General features: G+C 36.9%; 1 long non-coding RNA gene across 1 annotated transcript; it reads left to right on the forward strand.

Annotated features, from left to right (window-relative positions):
* Positions 1–385: 385 nt before the first annotated feature.
* LOC125753314 (uncharacterized) lies at positions 386–3,224 on the forward strand. Its single transcript, XR_007404846.1, has 4 exons — positions 386–753; positions 1,234–1,354; positions 2,081–2,157; positions 3,050–3,224. It is a non-coding gene; the product is annotated as an uncharacterized LOC125753314 (long non-coding RNA).
* Positions 3,225–23,013: the final 19,789 nt, after the last annotated feature.

Consider the following 23,013-nt stretch of genomic DNA (forward strand, 5'->3'; position numbering starts at 1 on the left):
TAATAATTACTGTTTTAATGGTTATTATTCTTGCTTAAAGGATGTGGGCCTTCTCAGTTTGGAAAAATGCTGGTTTCCTGAGGGCTACAGTTCTGTCTTGGTTAACTGTGACTACCCTGTACACATGTTATTAAAATTATTTTCAATCATGGATAGTGTAGCTCATTGGAGAATTACAGAACTAGAGGCAAAGGTTAGGCAATATGATCCTGCTCCAATAGGTATTGCTTTAATGATACAGATAATGACTTGTTTTTATAAAGCTTCTTTCCATCTCACAAACAGAAAGCACTCTATAGACATTATCACATAATGATTTTGAGAAGTTGCTAGGCTACGAGTACTATGTGATTGTTTCCATTCTGCACAGGGATTCTAAGTAATTTGCTTATGTTCACGTAGAAAGATGGCAGAAGAAGAAAAACCCCAATACATGAGCTTCTAAAATCCCACCTAGATATTTGGAATCTCCAAGTAATTTGGGGGCAGTCTACATTACAAATACTCTAGACATCTAAGATTACTTAGCGTAAATCATTTTGCACTGTGAAATCTGACAGTATGGCATCAGATTGAATTGGAAATCCAGTTTAATTCAGTAAGTCTAGTAATCAATCATCAGGTTCACAGAACCAATCTATTTGACAACTGGAAGGAATAAGTAGTGAGACAACCCACCATTTCAGCCTATTTGACTTTCAACCCACTTGGACAAATACAATGTGCCAGACACTATCCTGCATACAACTGGAGGTAAAGAGGTTCTTAAGGACTTACTGTCAAGTGAAATAAGAAACACAGAAGGAGATGGAGATGGAGATGAAGATCTAGCTGTTGCTATAGATATATATTCATACTAATATAATGTTGTAATAGACAAAATGCATCAGATAGTAAGTCAAGGAGATGTTCACATTGATGGGGAATCTGGAAAACCCTTATGGAAAGACATGATTTCAGTGATTTTGCACCTACTAAGCTGAGTTTTGAGAATCACAGGAGATAAGAGTGTTGGCAAGGATGAGGAGAAAAAGGAATCCCTGTGTACTGTTATTGCGAATGTATATTGCTACAACCACTGTGGAAAGAGGAATTTTTCTTTGAAAAGTTAAAAATATAAATACCATATGATCCAGTAATTTTAGTATTTAACCAAAGAGTATTGCTGAATATTTAACCAAAGAAAATGGAAACACGAATTCAAAAATATATATACTCTTATGTTTATTTCAGTATTATTTACAATAGCCAATATATGGAAGCAACCTAAATGTCCATTCATTGACAAATGGATTGAAGAAGATATGTTATACCTACCCAAGATACACAATGGAATATTATGCTGCCATAAAAGGTTGGTGTTGCGCCATCTGTGACAACATGGAGAGACCTAGATGATATTGCGCTAAATGAACTAAGTCAGCCTGAGAAAGACAAATGCCAAATGATTTAACTCATATGTAGAATCTAAAAAATATATATAAACAAGCAAAAGTCAGAACCAGACCTATAAATACAGAAAACAAGCTGAAGATTGCCAGAGGGGGGTGGGGTCAAAGATATTGAAATAGTGCTGTATGGTGACAGATGGTGGCTACATTTGTGATGAGCGTAGTTTAAAGGATAGAGAAGTTGAATCAGTATGTTGTACACCCAAAACTAGTGTAACATTTTGAGTCAACTATAGTCAAATGATCAAAATAAACCCTCAATGCTACTTCGAAGTATGAGGTGGTGATATTGAATTGTTATTTGTCTTAATGGTCATATATATATATATATATATATATATATATATATATATATATAAAACATCCTAAACAAGTTGTTCCTTACCTAACACAGGTACATAGTTTTTCAAATTCTCTTAGCATCTGGAAGTTGGCAACTGTTCACTTATACACATTATACTCCCTATTAAACAGTGCAAGGGATTAAAGCTGGGAAGGTAAAAACAAAAAACAAAAAAACAAAACAGGATTCAGTATAATTAAATGGGAATTTCTTTCACCAAATAAAATAAAGAAGAATAACATTTTAAAAAGCATTTTGGGGACAGATATGTCATTGTGTATTTTAGGAGAAATGCATGAGGGACTGAAGAGGAAAATCAAGACTATAAGAATATTTTAAATTGTGTGTTTGAGTTACAGAAAGGTGGGTGTCTTTTTGGCCTTCTGTATTTGTCTCAACAGACATGGTAAATTTTTGTAAAATATACATTTATGACTGAATTTTCTTAGTGTGAAAAATTGTGTGGGGAATATAGGAAAACTTAAGTGTATTTGGTATCACACCATGGCTGAAATGCTTTACATATTTTACTTGGTCTCACTCTCACATACACATACAGGGCAAAATAAATAAAATCAGAAAAATAACAGTGAATAATAGGTCATGGACACGAGACGAGGTCTCCTTGTCTCAAATTCTAGGCTGCCTCTCTCTATTGAGCTGAATATGTATAACAAAACCTATGGCTAACAAGTTCTCTATTAACTAATAACATAGCCAAGAAAAGTTAATTTGGGTGATAGCAAGTTTAACGGTATCCAACCCATTGTTTCTTGTATGACTACTCTTAATTTTTTTTTAATAAACCAGATAAAAAATCAGGACACCAAGGAACAGAAACCTCTCAGTGTTTCACTTAGACTTTCTTTGCCACTAATTATGTAACTCTCAAAATTATTTACAGGTCTCATAGCACAGAATAATTAAAGCAATATTTTAAAAGTATTTTTATTGTAAAAATTAAAAACATTTATAAGGTAATAGAATAGTATCATCAGCCCCACTTACTCAGCACCTGTCTTCAATAATTATCAATATTTTGTGAATCTAGATTTAGTCATACCACAGTATTTTTTCCCTGATGAATATTTAAAACACCAGATGTTGTAAAATTTCACCTGTACACCTGTACCTCTACCAGATACTAACACTTAAAAAATCCATTATCACTCTGAAAACTATCAATATTAATTCTCCATTCTAATATCTAGTCCCTGATTATTTTTTTTCCCTGTGTGAAAATGTCCCTTTATAGTTGTTTTGCTTGAATCAGGATCCAAGCAAGGGCCACAGATTGCATTTGGTTGGTAAGTCTCTTAATATTTTTTTCATGACATTTATTGGTGGAACTAAATCTTTTAACTTGTTGAATATCCAAATTCTAAATTTAGCTCTTTGAATCCTGTGGTACCTTTAAACACACTCATCTATCTCCTGCATATATGGAAGCACTTGCTTCAATTCAGATTTCTGTTTTGTTTATGGGCAAGAATCTTTCATCAATGGTACTAAGTAGTTCCCATTGCGTCATAGCAGGAGACCCATGACGTTTGGTCTTTTAGTGATGACACAACATTGCAGTGAGGTCAGATGATGCCAGTCTAATCCATTCATCATAAATCATTACAGAAAGGTGGGTGGTTAATGGTTTAAATTGTTTGATGGTAATTGCCTAGATCCATTCTTTCATTAGAGGTTTCAGAATAGTGACTTCATAATTCTCTTATGTCTTCTGCTTTTTGTCTTCAAATTTCTACTGTAGACATGAACTTTCTCGAAATATTGTGCTTATTTTGAAATAGTTTGTACAGGAGAGCAGATATTAAAGATTTGACTTTTTCTTTATAAGTTTTCAGAATAATGAATTGGTGTCCTAGCAATCTTCAAAGGTGAGCAATTAGTTTGTCTTTTCTTAGTATCATTACGAATGAGTGGATTTTAGCATATTTGTAGTCTTTATCCTGAATAATTTTGCTTTGAACTCTACTTATGATATTAATATAGATACTTTAGCGGGTTTTTTTTTACCATTGCATTTATTTTTTAAAATTGTCACAAAATATATATAACATAAAATTTACTCACTCATATATCCTGGAAATCCACGTTTCCTAGCCCCAACCCAAACATCCTCAGCCACTCCATTAACCAGCTATTCTTATTCTCAGACTCAGGGGATATAGCATCTCAGTATATAAAGTCATGAATCCCTTTCCTTTTAGCAAGGGTACCTTGACATATTTAGGTCCGTGGTCCTCTGGCCAGTCTGCATATCCTTGTGAAAGATTTGGACCTAAAGCGAAGGGACATAGAGCATTTCTCAACCGTGGGATATCTGGGGAGAATTGTCAAGTGAGAAATGGATGGCATCACTTAGGTATGCCTCTCCTCTTCCTTTCCTGGTTTCCACATCTCTAATAAGACTGGAGTGGGAGGAGCTATAAAATTCTGTAACCATATAAAGCTACCCAAAGGAAAACAAGGTGGACTTTCCTGAGATATCTCATTCTTCTGTTGTGGTTCAGTCATGTAGATGAGTCTACATGGCCAGTCTTGCTGCGTGGAAGTCCATGGTTGTCCAGGAACCCAAAAAGTTTCTTTTCTGCCTTTTTTTTTTAAAGAAGACAATTTATGATGAGTTTCTTGGATTAGGCATAGTAAAATAAAGAGTTTCCTTTGGCAGACTGTATTTTCTAAAGAAGGCCTCAATGATATCACTCATCTTGCATGCTTTTATTCAGTGTGGCCATTTATATAACCTATTCCTCTCGTCCATTTCTCTTGAAATTCGGTGAGCTCATAACCACAGAAGTCAGCTGAGTATGGCAGAAAGATGCTGCAACTAAGTCCTAAGTGGTGGTGCAGCTTCTGCCTTCTTGGCTGGGATGTTCACTGTTGGAGCCCTGCGTCGCGGTGTAGGAAGTCCAGCCACCTGTCACAGGCATCTGGGCTTCTGAAGATCCTCAGACAAAGTGGAGAGACCACACAGAGGTGATTATGGTAGAAACAGCAGCTGAAGTCCCAGCTAACAGTGAGCTTCAAATGAAAACATGCTAGCATAGTTTTTTTTTTTTAATGGTGCACACATAGTTAAATATCCATATGCAAAAAATGACCTATGATTCATATCTTACAGCAGGTACAAAAATTAGCTCCTCAAAATTAATCTAAATGTAAAACTTTTAACTATTAAAGCTTTGAGAAGAGTATGTAGGAGAAAATCTTTGTGATCTTAGGTACTATTTCTTAGACAAGACACAAAAAAAATTCAATTTGTGGAAAACGCTATTTAGTGGCCGTCATCAAAAATAAGAATTCATAAAAATAGAAGAATCAAAGCTATTATTTAGTGGACATCATCAAAAATAAGAATTCATAAAAATAGAAGAATCAAAGCTATTATTTAGTGGACATCATCAAAAATAAGAATTCATAAAAATAGAAGAATCAAAACTATTGTACTGAAAACCACAGTTTCTAATTCTGCAGTGCTTGGAAGAACCAACCATAGGATACAAAAGGCAAAGCAGTTAATATTAGCTCAGCTAAACTTAGAAGAAGTTTGGGTCAGAAGAAACTAGAAATTGTGGGTGTTATAAAGACTGCAAGAGTATAAGATAACTTTTGGGGGGTGGTGGAAATGTCATATATCTTGATTGTGGTGGTGGTAATACACTGTATGCATGGTCAAAAGTCAGAACTGTACACTAAAAAAGAGTGACTTTATTGAATATGAAATATACTTCAATAAACATGATTTTTTAAACCAGTAGGAGTCATAGTTCCAGTGTGACTTAAACCTTTGAGACTTGATCTACATTTCAGTGAAAAATCATCTTTGCTTATCTCCCAGTAACTATTTTTTTAGTTCCTTCATGTGAAAATCATCTTTATTATATTTTCAAATATTTAAACATGAAGTGAAATTATTTATTCCACTGTGGTTAATGGGCTATATCTGGGTGTCAAATCCACCTTTTTTCGCTCCTCACTGGCTTTTGATAACTTGTATAATTATTTCTAATACGGGTTTTATAAGAAAAATTTACATCAGTAGGAAAACGCCTAGAGTAAGGTCAATGTCAAAAAAAATGCTAATATTCTGGTAATTGTGAAAATTTAAAATAATGATTGCTTTGCTAGAGTTTTGGGGATACGAGGAATTAGCATTGATGACTTGGTGTTATTCTGGAATTCCTCCATGAAAGGCAGCACTCAATCACTTGTGAAAGTGCTGAGACTCACTAGGCATGATTATGTAATGTCCTCTTATCATTCCAGCAATAATAATAACACTAATGATATAGAAAAGTAAAATTTTCAAGTCTCAATGTGTAGAAAAATAGGCAGTTTTGCGTAGGCTTGCACTCTGTAATCACACTTCATGAGCTAATATTTTAATGACATCTCCTGGATAATAATTAGCCATCTCAGCTTCTTACTTGTCATCTGAAAACTACAGTCACTGTTTCAGGCTTACCAGATATTGTTTCCTCCTCTTTCTTTTCAGTGAATAAGATATTAATATTCTTTATTTGGAAAATGCTCTTCCCAACTGTGCTAAAATTTCACCCTCATACAGAATTTCCCTAAGACTTATCAGGTGTACTTTGGTTGCAAGAGCAGACTGAAGTATACTCACTAAAAATTCTGTCCAGTTTTTCATTTCAATACATGCTTGAATCGCCTATGGAGTCAACCAGAAGAATCTGGCTAATTGCAGTATTTTGGTAAATAGCTTGTTTATTTTTTTTAAAGTCTAGGATATAGATCTATCTTCTAATTGTTTCTTTTTATTTTTAAAACCGTGAAATCAGGGGAAAAGGAGGCTCTGAGCTAGCTCTAGCTCATCCCATCTTTTCGATGCAAATTTAGACATTTCTCAATGATTTTAATGCTAGAATAGGAACAACTCTGGGCTCATCTAAATGTCAGGCTGGGATGAGGTTGGGTTCTGTCCCAAAGGACCCATTAATGCAGGAATCAGGGATGCTGCATTGGGAGCCACAGTGCTCCTTCTCAGTGCTCTAGGGGCCAACTAAAGACAAAGAGGGAAAATAGCTGGTATTAGCTAAGTTTCAAAGAGGACTGGATCATAGGGAACCAAAAGTGTGGTATGTTACAAAAACTAGTTTTCTCTCTTGCCTCTCTGAACTCTATACTCTTCGCCGGTGACTGCTTAACTATAGCAGAATGAGCAACAGACTGGGAATCAGAAGAGTGGCATAGGAGTCCCAGCACCACTACTATAGTCTTATCATCCTGTACGTGTTGGTGCTAAGTATTCCAAGTCTCCATTTACTTACTTCCAAAATGAGAGCGTTGAATTAAATTATTTCCCTGGCTTCTTGAAGCTTAAAACCAAGCTGTGTTGAGATAGGGGAAGAACTGACTCTATGTTAGTTTAATATGTGCTAAAGCCTAAAGATTTATTCATGGAAGAAATATTACAATTCTAATTTAAAGGAATTTCCCCACTACTGGATCTGTGATACGTAAATCTCTCATTGTCTTTCTGGACACATCACAATTACATTTTGCACCCTGGCATTTTTGCATTCAACTGGCTTAATTTCATGTCCATAAATGCCTTTTGGACTTCTGCTCCCTACTCCAACACAAGAAGGAGGCAATGACTTATAAAGAAATAGTGCAGGTTGGAGGGTAGAGCAAGATGGTGGGTAAAGAGTATATTCTACTTAATATTGGCCAGGCTCTTTGAGTTATTGTATATAAAATGGATAACATAATGCTTGGCTTACATAATTGGACCAGAATAGATGCAGGCTATTCTACCCTCAGCATTTTACATACTTTTCAAAAACATTCCATTAAATAATCAGGATTGCCCCATATCATCTACATTTTTCAAATGAAGAAATAGACAGTGTAAGTTGAAGAGAGGTATGGAGTTTTAAATTTAAAGAGAACCTAAAAGGCCATCTTGTTCAATCTTTTCATTATTCAGACAAGAAAATCAAGCACCAGAGAAATTGAGGAATCTGTCTGTGGCCACGCAGGTAAGTGACCAAACTGTTTCTTCGATCTTTTGACTCCTAGGCCAGTGCTCCTTCTGTACCAGAGTGCTATCACTGTCCAAGTTCTCCTTTCCTCTTAAAAAAGACCATGTGACTTCTTGTGATGAGTACCGGGTGTTGTATGGAAGTATTGAATCACTGTATTGTATGCCTGAAACTAATTTTACACTGTATGTTAACTAACTAGAATTTAAATAAAAATTTTTTAAAAACCCAATTTCAGATAGGGAAATTTAGTAACTCAAAGTTACCTCTGGACAAGCTTGTAAACAAAGATACATTAAAAAAGAAAAGGTTCAAATTCAATTGAGACAAATACAGATTAGCTTGTGGGTCATAGGATTTGAGTTTTCTGGTTGACAGCTCTCAATACTTAGTATTGCCTAAGAATATTTAAGATTTTAAGATGCTTTGGTTGAATTAATGGACCTTTATTCATTAGGAAGACCTGGGTTGATAAAAGATCCCAAACTCCCTGTTCTAGAAAGAGTGAAATCAATCTGGGTTTGGTATTCACTTATGAGCCCCATGAAAAATTTGTGTTCCATCTTTTTTTTCCTCATGATTGAGATGAAGTATATGAATATATGAATGAGATGGTTGAAGAGAAAAGTAAGTTCATTTTCCTTGTTCTCAATAGTATCCATCAAAGGCTTTCTGTATATTGTGCACTGTGAGTTTTCATCAGTTGAGGGCGTAGTATAGTTTTAAGTTTAAGATCACAGCTGCTCCTAGCTTTTTGGGGGAATTTGCCAAACTCTCCTGAGTGTCTCTGAGGTTAATCTTGGTTAATCAGGCCTTGATGAAAGTGACAAATCTCTAACTTGAGTTTCACCCTTTTCCCTCACATGTCCAGGGGACTTCTGAAATGAGAAGTTCCCAGAGTAGAAATCTCCTGGGTACCTCAATCAGCAAAAGCTCCATTCTTCATCATTCATAGGCCCACTTTGGTCCTGGCTTGCAAATCTGAGCCTGGATTACATCCTTCTGCAATCACAGTGATTGGACCAAAAATGCATGGCCATGCTCCGAGAGAAATCCCACTCTTTCTTTAGAAATCACAGGCTCCTGTAGCAGGTTTGTCCAACATTTCAAGTTTTGCAGGAATTGAATTTTGCCTGATTCCTCAGGAGATCTTTGAAGCAGCAACTTTCATATCTCTTGGGAGAACCTACAGACTTTAATGATTTATAGGGTGTGAAACGGTAAAATCATATTTAAGGCTGCCAACAGTAAATGGGACAAGGGTATGGAGTCAGGGCAGGAATTCATTTAAACACGGCATATACTGAAAACAAGCTGAATTCTGGGGGGAATGAACCAAAGGAGTACTGTGACATTGTTTATCTTTGTAGCCACTAAAAATGTCAAAATATGTGTCTATCCTGAGAGAAGTCAGTGTTGTTTGCAAACTGTACACGGACAGGGTATCAAATGATTTATAGAATCTACACTGCAAAGTTCCTCTGCCAATAGCAAAATACTGCCCCAGTTGCTAGAAAGCAAACATTTGGTGGGCTACGTAGGGCAACATATTCCCGTCCATGTCTTCACCTCTGATCAGTCTCATATGTTCAATGTTCATTGCTAGGACAAATATATCTGTTGATAATTTCACTCTCATGTATATATGAGATTTTTTTTTTAGAAAATAAATCATCTTACTGAAATTGTTTTTCTTATAAGAAAGATGGTAACAAATATGTCAATGAGCCTACCTATAACAGCTGTGCATAGTATATAAATAGGGATTTACTACTGTACCCCTTTGTACTACTCTGCATATTTTTCCTATTTTTCAAAATCAAAATAACTTTTAAAAAAATGCCACAAAAGCAACTAAGAACTGAAAGCAGTTAAAACCTGTTCCTTAGTCTTAGGGTGAAAAGGTGCTAACTAGGATGAGGCAGGTCAGTGTCAGAAATTGCCCCTGGACAAAGCAAATCCTGGGTTTGCAGAAAGCCAACATCCAGATGTGGGTGAACAGGATATGCAACAAAATCTTCCTCCCTCCTGGAGGCCAGACCAGTCTTCTGAGAACAGCTTTTCATCATTTTCATCATTATATATATATATACACACATATATACATATATATATAAACAGAAGGCCTATATATATATATATATATATATATATATATATATATATATTTGGGCCAATAGAAGGCCAAATATATATATTTACCTCCTAGACAAACTGTTGGTTTGCATTCAATATTAAAGGGAAAAAAAAGACCTTATTAAGAAAATACACATCTCCCTTAAAGATGACTATAGACAGAAATTGCTCCTGGGTGACAGAGGAAGAAAGGCTTGTGTTCCATGCACAGAGTGGGTATATCCGACCCACATGAGAGCTCTCAAAATGTATGGCCCCGTCTTAGACTTCTTTGGAAGCAAAATGAATAATCTACTAGTGGGGAACCAAGATTCTGGGCCAAATACTATTTTTTCCTATGTTGTGGGTAAGAATTTTTTACGTAGTTGCATCTTTTAGACATGTGTATGAACTTGCTTTCTCTTTTTAATCCTTAGTTTCAGCCTCTAGGTCATAATTTATGAGAGTGACATTCAGAGCTCAGAGACTCTTAAGTTTTCCAGAAGTTTTCAGGGGATTATAATTGTTTGATTATATACACTATTTTAAAATCACAGTTTAAAAACATCACGCCGCTCATAGGTGATATATGACAATTTTAACACGAGAAGAACCTTTAATTTGTTAATGTGTGGTCCTGGTAAATTTTGTGTACTTGAATATGTGCATATGTGCGTGTGCTTTCACATTTAAGACTTGGACTAAATCTTCTCCTACCATTTCCACAGATACGTGAACTTTTGTAAAAGGGTGAGCGAAATTAGAGAACTTGTAGGACTTTTATGCAAATTCAGTCTGTGTGTGTCTTTTTACATTAAATGTACAGGGAAGTACATATTTATGTTATATAAAAGCCTCGATATATCAAATGCCAAGAAACAGTTAGATATATCTTCTCAGTTGATGCCCCTGCCACCGAATAATCATTAATTAATTGAGTAATAAACAGTGAATATAGGATCAGCTGCATCACAATAAAGCTGATTATTAGATGGTTTTGGAACTTTAAAATTTTGGGTGCTTTTTCTTTAACTTTCATGTTCATAAGTTTCAACTTTTGGAATATAATTTCATACTCCTATTTAAAGTTTCAGAATCATGATTGCTGAATAATATCTTGAGGTTTCAAAGCAAGCTGTTAAAATTTCCACTTTTATAATGCTTATCTGTGTGAATTACATTTTTCTCATTACTATGCCACCCGAAGTATACAGGAATATATTGGATGTGGATTTTAATATAAGACTGTAACTGTCAATCACTCTCCTGATTTCAAATTTTTGTGTTTGTCAAGATGTTTCAAGGGGTTCTCATTGAATGATGTTAAAACAAGTATGTTTTGCATATTTTAAACATAAACCTTGTAATCAAATATCTCTTGTATCTATTTTATATATTGGGGTTTTGAAGGAAACTTCCTTTGAAGTAAGATTTTTGTTACTAAATATCTGGTACTAAAAAATATGACTCAGGAAGTCAGTGGTTTGCATCCATCCTATTTTTTTTAGTCTGCATGGTTTTGGACATAGAATTCATACCTTGAGGGACGCCTGGGGGGCTGCCTTTGGCTCAGGACCTGATCCTGGGGTGCCGGGATCGAGTCCCACATCGGGCTCCCTGCATGAAGCCTGCTTCTCCCTCTGCCTGTGTCTCTGCCTTTCTCTCTCTCTCATGAATAAATAAATAAAATATTTAAAAAAAAAAGAATTCATGCCTTGAAACTTCCAGTAATAGACAACTTTATTTAATTCCCATAGCAAAAGTCTTGGGATCAGGCTAAAACCCATCAGTTGCGGTGGTTTAGAACGAAAATAAAAACGTAATGTAATTGTGTGTCAGGAATATTCTACTGAGACAGGAGAGGAGGGAAGTTAGTAGGCACTGTTATTTCAGACCAGAAATTAAAGCACAATGTGCTGGGACGCACACAACCTGTACATGGAAGACACAGGTAACGAGGAGGAGCTGGTAATTTGAAAATGTTTACTCTTTGATTTGTGGTCATTTTTTTTCCCCAGCAGATCTGCTTCCCAGTGGTTTTCCTTAGGAGAATATCAAAGCCCATTTCATTCCCTAAGCATAGCGGCAAATGAGTGGGAGGTATGATGCTGGAATGAAACACTGGTTCTCTGTCATTCAGAAGTGCCTAGTCACTGTGAGCATATTGCATTTGGGGACTGCTTATGTCTGTCAGCCCATCTATTGCATATGTCTCCTTTTATGTCTCCTGATGCATGTTCCAAAAAGGACCACCTGCTTTGTCATCCCTGAGGTGTCTGGGTCAGAGCACCGAAATGTGGAAACCACACAGGGGCAGTAAAACAAGTCACAGTGTAAGGTCTCATTTCCTCCATCCTAGCTCCCTTCTGAGTCACAAACTAGCCCACTGGCCCTTGCAGCCCCTGATAATCCTCAACAATGTGCTTCTGTCTGATAAAGAGCTGTGGATTCTGTTGCCTTGAAATGACTCAGAGAGAGTCACAGAACGCATAACCCACCACTAGAGAGACACATCTGAGTCACGGAGGGTCATTTCAGTCGAGAGCTTGTCATAGCACTTAAATGCATGTGTCAAGGGCAGTCACTGTAATTCTGGGCAAAACCGTCCTCTCTACTCCAAAGATCATGATGTTTTGATGGTCACATTCTCAGTTGGTAGGTTCTAGCCAGGAGCAAAGAAGGCTGAATCAAGAGCTAAATATTAGAGAGTATGTAAGAAGGGATAAGTAAATTGAGATCAACAAGTTCCACTAAGCAGTTCAATGTCTTGTGGAGATGGTACAGTGTTTCCAGTTTCATCTCAGCTCTAACCAACTGTGTGACTCTTGGAGAGTTGCTCAGCCTCAGTGAATCCGTTTTCTTCATACTCACAAAGGGAATGTATTAAAGAGCACTAGGTGGCTCAGAATTGCAGACAGGGCTACAGAAACACAATCTACCCTAAGCTTTCAAGGCCAATAATGAAAACTGTGGAAGTGGCCTCATGAAGAACCTGCTGCTGCTGCTGCTGCTGCTGCCTGCACTTGCAAGAACCCAACCTAACTGCAACTGCTACCTTTTCCAGGAACTTGACTTTCCTACAACTGTCATTACTACTTTCAAAATGGGACTCCTCATGATTACCCATATCAACAATAAATGCCCTGGCAAGCCTTCACACTCACATTGCTCACTTCCCAATAGAAGTCTGATGTAGATGTATCTGATTGGTGGACCTGACTCAGGTGTCTCATTTGCCTCATAGTGAGAAGGGAGGCTGGAATGGCCAATTCTCCTGTATCAATTGTGCTGTTGGAAGGCAGAAGTGACAACAGGGGGAATTACAAAAATGTAAGGCAGGCAGAGAATGCACAACTTCCCTTTCATCCTTAGCCGTGTCCACAGGGCTGTCCTTTGTCCTCCTGCAGAGTCACTTTGCTAGCACCTAGGAAATGGGAATGAGGTTTGATAGATGAATATGTTCCCTTCTTTTCTCAGGGACATATCCTAGGAGAGGCATTAGCCAGACATATGACACTAGGATGGAACTCTGGGGCTTAGAACTTGGTCAGGTGGAAGGTTTGCATAGGGCCAGCACAGATAAATCAGCTCTGTCATCAAGCAGAATCCAAAACATGAGACACCACCTAGAAGGACAAGGGCCAGGTTTATGTAAGAAAGGAATGGAAAGCAGTGTGCTGTCATGATAGAAATAAGGTGCTCCAAATAGTAACTGTGAAGGCCAAAGTATGCTCTGTTACCCAGGTGGATGGGACATCCTATAGAAATAACAATCTTTTCCTTTTGTACAGTTATATGAAGTTTGTAAAATAATCTCACACATTTTATATCATGTAATCTGAAGGTAAAGTAAGTGGTAATATCTCAGTTCTACAGATGTCCAAGGTTGGTGAGTAGAGGTAAAGTGGCTTTGACCAAGGCGACCTGGCTGCTCTGTGGAATCAGGACTCCAGCTAGATGTTCGTTCTTATTTAGGATCTTGAGCCGTGGCTAGCAGTATACAAAACATTTTCATAAGAAATTCTAGACAAAAATAGGGGAAGACAAATGTATTGTGGGAGTATTACTCATTTGACTTTACATGGGCTTACATGGAGATGTTTTAAATTTGATCTCATGGATATTTTCTCTAGAGTTCTGACTGAAAACTCCGGAATCATGCAACTTAGGATTTGCACTTTATTTTTTTTTTTTAATTTTTTTTTATTTATTTATGATAGGCACACAGTGAGAGAGAGAGAGGCAGAGGCAGAGGGAGAAGCAGGCTCCATGCACCGGGAGCCCGATGTGGGATTCGATCCCGGGTCTCCAGGATCGCGCCCTGGGCCAAAGGCAGGCGCCAAACCGCTGCGCCACCCAGGGATCCCAGGATTTGCACTTTAAATGAGCTTTGGGATGTTTTATTTCAGACGTTGCTCTATTTTGGCCTTCACACACCATCCTCACCCATCAGAGCAGGTGCTTGCTAATTATAAGAGAGACCAACTTCTTTAAACTCTCAGAAATGTTGCCTTCTTTGGTGACTCAGCTGTTGAGCTGAAAACAAATGACAGATCTTAAGAGAGAGAGAGAGACCTTACACACTTGGTTGGCTGTTTCAAAGCGACACATAGATTCCAAAAACTAACTCTTAGAGGTCTGGGACGTTCTTGGTCCTCGAAGTCTGGAGCTACCTCATGAGAGTACCCTTCCACTATTAAACTTCAGTGTCTCTCACAAAGGCCCCTGTTAGGATAAAGTCAGCCTCTGTAAGTCAGCACCAAATTAGTCAGATTTTTTTGTCATGTACAGAAGCTTTCCTGGTTTGCCTCTTTCTTTTTTCCCCCTTTTGCTTGTTTGTTTGGTTTCTTAAATTCCACATCAGTGGAATCATATAGTATTTATCTTTCTCTGATCAACTTTCTCTGACGGACTGTATTATTTAGCATAATATTCTCTAGCTCCATCCATGTCATTGTAAATGGCAAGATTTCGTTCTTTTTTTGTGGAGTAATATTCCATTGGGAGGTGGATAGGAGGATGGCTTAAATGGATAATGTGGAGTGAGAAGAGCACGTGTGGCGATGAGCTCCTGGAGTCGTATGGAAGCACTAAATCACTATATTGAACACTGCAACTAATATACTGTACGTTAACTGGATTTTTTTCTCCTTTTTAAAATTTAAATTCAATTTGGCACATATAACACCCAGTGCTCATCTTGTCATGTGCCTTCCTTAATACTTGTCACCCAGTTACCCCATCCCTCCACCCCATCCTTTTATTTGTTTCCCAGAGAACTAAGTGAAATTTGAATAAACACTTAAAAAAAGCTTTCTACTGAATGGTACTTGTAAACCCTGAAACTGTTCAGAGTTATTGTCTATATGTCCACAGAGTAGGAGAAAAGTAAAAGTATACTTAATTATTTAATGGTTTTAGCTACTTTCCATTGTTAAGATATTTGAATTTTACTGCTTGTCCTACCTTCTTCCTTGGATTGTTATGAGTTAAAAAAAAAAAAAAAGAGATATTGTCTGTGATAACTCTTTGAAAAGGATAAAGCACCCAACAAATTTTTGTGATTGTTTTAAAGGAACTGATAACTAAATTCTCAAACATATTTTCAGGCGGGGGGTGGGGGGAAGAACATTCACTACACATAGCTGATTGTCTCTGTCACCACACAACTTTAGAAGCTGATTTTGTCATATATACACGACCAGTCGGGTATTACAGATTGTTCTGACGCATTGGCAAAATAACTCAAATGATGCTTTGAAAGAAGCAAGCTATGACCCAGCAATTGCACTGCTGGGGATTTACCCCAAAGATACAGATGCAGTGAAACGCCGGGACACCTGCACCCCGATGTTTCTAGCAGCAATGTCCACAATAGCCACACTGTGCAAGGAGCCTCGGTGTCCATCAAAAGATGAATGGATAAAGCAGCTGTGGTCTATGTATACAATGGAATATTCCTCAGCCATTAGAAACGACAAATACCCACCATGTGCTTTGACGTGGATGGAACTGGAGGGTATTATGCTGAGTGAAATAAGTCCATCGGAGAAGGACAAACATTATATGGTCTCATTCATTTGGGGAATATAAAAAATAGTGAAAGGGAATAAAGGGGACAGGAGAAAAAATAAGTGGGATATATCAGAAAAGGAGACAGAACATGAGAGACTCCTAACTCTGGGAAACGAACTAGAGGTGGTGGAAGGGGAGGTGGGCAGGGGGTGGGGGTGACTGGGTGACGGGCATTGAGGTGGGCACTTGACGGGATGAGCACTGGATGTTATTCTATATGTTGGCAAATTGAACACCAATAAAAAACAAATTTATAAAAACATTGAAAAAAATAAATAAAAATAAAAAATAATTTTAAAAAAGAAAGAAGCAAACTGACTCTAGTGGCTCCATAAAATATGAAACATTGGCTTTTCCCTCTGAACCTTCTTAACTACAATTTGCTATATCATTGAACTTGAAGACAACATAACATTTTTTTACACTTCCAGTTGCTTAGCATTCATTCCAGTTGAAGGAGCTGGAGATTGGATAAGAGTTCCGGAAACTCCATAGTGATGTTTAAAAGCCTCCCTCAGCCATATGCTCCTGCAGGAACAAAACTTCTTTTCCTGAATATTGCTTGTTGGGCTACGCTGCATTCAGCAATGCAGTGTTCTCCATGTCATCTACCTCTTGCTTCCAATGATTACATATAAATTGTTCTTTAAAACATTAATGATTATTCTTTTGACATTAAGTACCAGTCCTGACAGGATGGAGGAAATATTACACAATATTAAACAATGTGGCCCATCTAGCTCAAAATTAATTCTGATTCAACAAGTTAGTCCCATTCTTCCCAAACCTGTTGTTTCCATGACTTGTTATTAATGAACTGTAATCCATGGATTTATAAAAGTAAATTGTTTTATCAAGGGTGAGCATCAGAATTCTCTGCAGACTCCCCCCTGCCGCCCCTCCCCCCCAAAATACACTTGGTACTCCACCACAAACTGACAAATCAGAATTTCCAAGATTAAATCTGAGCATGTGTGTTTTGAAGCATTTCCTTAGGTGACCCTGCTACAAAGCTCTGATGGACTATTTCCCTAAATTTCCCTATGTATTTATAACTTAAACATACAATGAGTAAAATGGATGCATTGTTACCAATATGTACCTTGATTATTTTTTTGAACCTACTATCCCTTTGAACCTTCCTCAATAGGGATAACCTTCCCCAGTCCTTAATTAAAATTTTGGCAGTTCCCATTGGCTTCTCTGATCTCTTATGTGAACTGTGGTTACTTTAAATGACAAACAGGACCTCAATTTGTAAGGAGAATAAATGTCCTGCTGCACATAATAACCAAAGGTCTAAACATAACATTGCATCTTCTCCCTCCCCCAGTTTAGAGCTTCTGGTTGTGAGCTTACACGTTGGGAAGGTGGGCTTGCCCTCCAGCTCTCTCCTCTTAGCCTGCTTCCTCCCTCCCCTATATGTTCACTTTTGTTTAGGACTTCTCCAAAGTCTAAATCTGGGTGAGGGGAGGGATAAGGTAAATTCCTAATCTGGCTGGGTGGTTTTGTGCTCACCGATCCTAGCAGCTAATTAAAACTGTCAGACCAGGAAGGGCCTGGCTGGTGTCTCTGCATCTTTATTCAATGTGATATTTTCATGGGCCCCTGAGAGATTCCCCACAGTACCCTCCCTGCTGTAGTTCTCATGACCTGAGCAGATGTTTCTCTACTTGGGTCAGTCACTAATGCCCTACCCTCAGCCCTGGGCATTCAGTGTAAACTTATAGTCTCTTTTTGCTAAAAACTACTCTTCTCTTTAAGTGATTCTTTTAGGTAGGGCTCAAAACCTCCTCAGGAGACTCCTTCAGTAGTCTCTCTGATAAGACCAACTTCTGATCTAGGCAAATACCCCCATGTCACTTGCTCTCATGATCAGTAGGGTGGAGGCTGATGCCAAGAGTGTGGCCTTTTCTGGTTCTGCCCTCCAGCTCCTCCAGCTCCTTGATTTCCCAGGATAGAGCCATGTCAAAACTCTCTGAGAGGTCCCAGTGAGAAGGCCCTCTCCCTTGTGGTTAGAAGGAAGTACTACTCCTTCCTGCAAAGGGGGTGGGGATAACTCATAGCTTAACAGCAGCTATTTCCAAGCAAATCTCTTCACTAATCTGGCCATCCTTTCTGAAGCCTTTTTCTATTCCTGATCAGGCTGAGGAACCAGGAGTCATGCAGCAGGTTCTTGGGGACATTTCTTCACTTAATCTGGACTTGGGGTGGGAGAGTCTGTTTTTCACCCACTTTAGTGTTCTGATCCCTGCCAAATTGGCATCACCATGGAAACTGATATAAAATAAAGTCCCATTCAACCTTTCTGTTCCATATATGTAGCCTGAATTGTAAGAGTTTAAATACACCATAAAACCACTGGCCGGGGATATCAAAAAAGGACTGACCTGCCCCCTTCATGGAGGAATGAGAGTGGTAAGACCACAACACAATTAGTTTCATTTTTCTGTTTATGAGCATTCTAGATAATTCCTGTTGGGACATCATCCTTTATGCCATCTTGGGCTGAAAGCTAATTCTGCTTCTTTCTCATTTACTCTTTCTTTAGACTATGAGTTTGGGTAGTTCTAGACCAGGAAAGGAACCTGTCTCAAGTGCTTGCAAATACATCACTCTATTCTCACCTTTGGAGGTCTGTGCATTAAAGTTTCCTGAGGTCCATGAACCTCTTGAAGTTGAACACCATCTTACTCTATAGCTTCAAGCAGGACAGTAACTTCAGAACTCATAAGCCAATATCTACCAATCCACATTGACCAATCTTAAACAACTACATGTTCAGGATAACTGCCCAGTCCAGATCAAGCCTAAATGAATTTAATTTCTAGTTTCTTTACCTGCATGAGATGAATACCTTGCATTAGTGTCTTCCTTCCATCTGTTCCAGCTCTACTGCAAACATATGCATGCATGAGAACACCTCTCAAACTGGTCCCTAAGACCAATTCTTAGCACAGCTACTTTAAATTCATACAGTGAAGACGCATCTTTTTCCCTCCAAATCTTTCTGAAGGGTACAGAACTCTGGGTCTCATTTCATAACTCACGTTACTAATGAACTTAACTTCTCAGTCTAAAATATAGACATTAGATTGGAATATCTGGCTGGTATCTCACAAGTGAATACGCTGAAATCAAAACTTTTGAGTTTGACGTCCATGTGGGTATAGAGATTACTTAAAAATAAAATCTTGAAATGTGGTAAAATATGGACATTGGGCTAATGAAGACATTGTATTCCTCCTCAGGAATAATTACTGGGTAACTTTTTGAACTCTTTTTTTTTTATTATTACAAAACTCAGCTGAATTATTTTTCTAAATGATATGGATCTTCTACCTTAAATGCAATTCAGGTCTCACTTTGGATTCAACAAATAGCTTACAGCTTCAATTGGAGACATTTTCTGTTAGTTAGTTAGTTAGTTAGTTAAGGCCTCCTAGGAAGAATTGTATTAATTATAAGCTGACAAAAAGTTTGAGGTTCCCCTCCCATTCTCCTTTTGAAGTTGCATTTTAGCTTTCTTATACTTATTTGAACCCTAGGTAGTTAAGACTTTTTGAAATAAAAGCAAGGCTCTGAAACTTTAAACAAAGAAGCAAACACAAATAACAAGATATTTAAAGAAGAGCTATAGGGTCACTTCTACAAAATTGTCTCAATAAGCCACTATATAGAAGTATTTGAGTATCCTTGGAAAAGTTTTGAGAGGCATTATAGTTCATACAATATTGAAAATATTTCAATAAAACTTAATGACTCAAAGTTAAAGAGACATGATTAAAATGAGTTAGTATTTTCAGGAAATGTGAGAAATACTTCAATGTACCAGTATTTTGCCATTTTAAACAGCCAAGGTAATCCTGTTTTTTTAAAGATAGATTGCCAAACTTTGAAATTATTTTGAGACCCTAGAAAGAGTGTAATATTCCCCAGATGCTGCCAAAAATCAGTTTTTCCATTATCTCCTTTAGGAGATTTAAAAAGAGCTTTGTCAACACACTCAAAATGAAGGGGTGACAAAAAAAAATCACATTTGGTTTATTCCAAATGGTGTTTCAAAGCTAAATTAATGGGCTCTGAATTATGCAGATGAATTATATACTTTGCTTCTTCACTGTGCTTTGGGAGCTTAGAAGCAGGTTCTCAGTCAGGGATAAAGAAATGTTGACTGTATATTCTCCAGGAGATGTTTAAAAGCAACAGAAATTCAAAGATAAAGAAACACTGTCTGAATTACTAAGAGATCTGAATGTATAATAAATAAATAAAACTAGTGATTGTGGGTTTTATTTTTCCTCTCTCAATTTCTCTGTAGAGTTTGTCCAATGGAACTTTCAACCCGTTTTAAATGAAAGTGAAAAACCACCACCACCACCATCGCCACCAACCTATATTGCTTGTGATTTTAAATAACCTTGTTTTAGTTCTTTTATTTAGGTTGAAGACTGTTGGAACATTTTTCTCTATAACAGAAGGACCACATAATGTTAAAATGTAAGAAAGTTGGAAAAGCTCACATGGAAAAGAATCTTTAAACTGTGCTGGCTGTTGCCTTTTCTACCTATTAATCCTCTGTTTGCAGTGTTCTTCCTTAGGGCAGAGAATGATTCCAGGATTGATCTGAAATGATTTAATTCAGCACTATCAAGCTAAGCTGTCTCATAACTCAGGAAAACAGGTTTTTTTTTTTTCATTTTTAGTTGTGGTGTCATAATAGATTTAAGCCTCTTTTATAGCCACAGTAGTTGCACATGACTATAAAAGATAATATTTTTAATTAAACTCAGAGAAAAAGAAAACTTTGATAAAGTTGAATTTAAAATGCCATGTGATTTGTCTTTATGATTGACCATATTAGTTTGGTTTAGTGGGTTTCCTTATCAATTAATACTTACTTTCACACAAATCAGTAATACAAATATAGGTATATAGCAACTTAGATTTTTTATTACAGCATAGATTCTTTTTACTTGGTAGTTTTTTTTCCCTTCATCACTAATCTACCCACACGTGTTGGAGTTTACTATAGTTAAGTATTTATTATCATTTATATAATACTGTCATACTAAAAATGTTTACGTTTTATCCTACTCCGAACATTTTAAAATGTAAATGTAATCAAGTTACATTTTGTCATAATTACCTTCTTTTAAAAATATTTTAAGTTACTAGGCTAGTTAGTAAATCACACATTTGTAAGCCTACTTCTAAGGCCAACACACTCAACTTCTAAAGTTTTGTTTCTTTATATTTGATAATGTATTATCTTCTCTTCCATTATGAAAGTCTTGTTTCTGTATAATGGGAATGAGAACTTCCAGGGCTATTTTTCCTATAAGGCTGAAAAGCATACTTCAACAACTGTTTTTTTTCTGTGAGTGTTATTAGCTAGTGTTCTTTTAAAAAATTTTAATTTAAATTAAATTTAATTAACATATACTGTATTTTTAATTTCAGAGGTAGAATGTAGTGATTCATCCGTTGCATACAACACCCAGTGCTTATTACTTCAAGTGTGCTCATTAATGTCCATCCCCCAGTTGCCCCATGCCCCCCCAGAAACCCCCATGACCTATCCAAAGGATACAAACTAGTGATTTGAGGGGCCACATGCACCCCAATGTTTATAGCAGCCATGTACACAATTGCCAAAGTATGGAAAGAGCCCAGATGTCCACTGACAGATGAATGGATAAAGAATATATGGGATATATATATATATATAATGAATATTACTTATCCATCGAAGAGAATGCTATCTTGCTGCTTGCAATGATGGGGATGGAACTAGAAGGTATTATGCTAAGCGAAATCAGTCAGAGAAAGACAAATACAATATGATTTCACTTATATGTGGAATTTAAGAAACAAAACAGATGAACATAGAGGAAGGGAAGCTAGTGTTCTTTTTAAAAACTGAGACAATCTAGAATGGACTCTTGATTAATTATAGGATATTCTATGCTATTCTCCTTTCTTGTTGCACCCATTCTTACCTTGCTAGCCTCATTAGTAAGTGAACTCTCTTCTCAAATGAGACATCAATAAACCAATGCCCTATACTTGTGAATACCACTACATATAGCACTGCTATTAGGATCCTAAGAACAAACCTAAGTGACTTCTGTTTAATATATAGGACGCCAGTATTTAGCCTGTTTAGCAATACCTTAATGAATTGTACTGTTTATGATAAAATTACTTTGTTTATCTATGTCAGTTGTGGGTCTTAATGCAAGTATATTTGCGTTTACACAATTGTTTGGTTTTGTTTGCATTTATATCAGAAAGCCAAATTCAGTAAATCTTTTAAAATTCTGCAGCCTTTGATAAAACTTGGAGTTCTTCTGAAATAGCAAATTCTGTTTATAGATAAACTCAAAGAATAAACAAACTGTCATCTCAGTCATTAAGGAAGTAACTTTATTTCTGACTGAACTGTAGGCACCTTAACCAAGATAAACCTGCCCACTCTCTTTGTATATCAGAATACACACTTATCCAGCTCTACACAATTCCACCTCAGATAGGTTGATTTCCCTCTTTCTTTTAGTCTTTATTATTAGTCTCTTAGTATTTATTTAGAATAAAGATTTATTCTGTGTTACATTATTTTCCCCAGCAGGAACTGTCACAGATTCTCTATCTGAGGCAGGAACAGCTTTAATTTCAAGGTTTTCTTGTTGATAGTGCTTCAGAATGCTTAATTTTAATACGAAGATCTATGTGCTTCCTGACCCCTACATGTCAATCTAATCCTCACTTGGAGTTCTTTTTCAGTTCCTGGTTTCTTAACACTGCAAGTTCTAGTCTTATTTCATCCTGCTCCCCATGGGAAAGGAAATTCTTAGACTTAACTAAATTCTCCCCACCCTCTTTGCACGTTCCATAAGTAAAACTCTAGTATACAGTTTGTTTGAGTCAAAATTGGAATCTTTTTTGACAGGAAGCTAATGAATGTGCTTATGGATGGATTTGAATGGTAAGGGAAAGTGAATAG

The sequence above is a fragment of the Canis lupus genome, chromosome 22 (assembly GCF_003254725.2).
Source record: "Canis lupus dingo isolate Sandy chromosome 22, ASM325472v2, whole genome shotgun sequence".
NCBI lineage: Eukaryota > Metazoa > Chordata > Mammalia > Carnivora > Canidae > Canis > Canis lupus.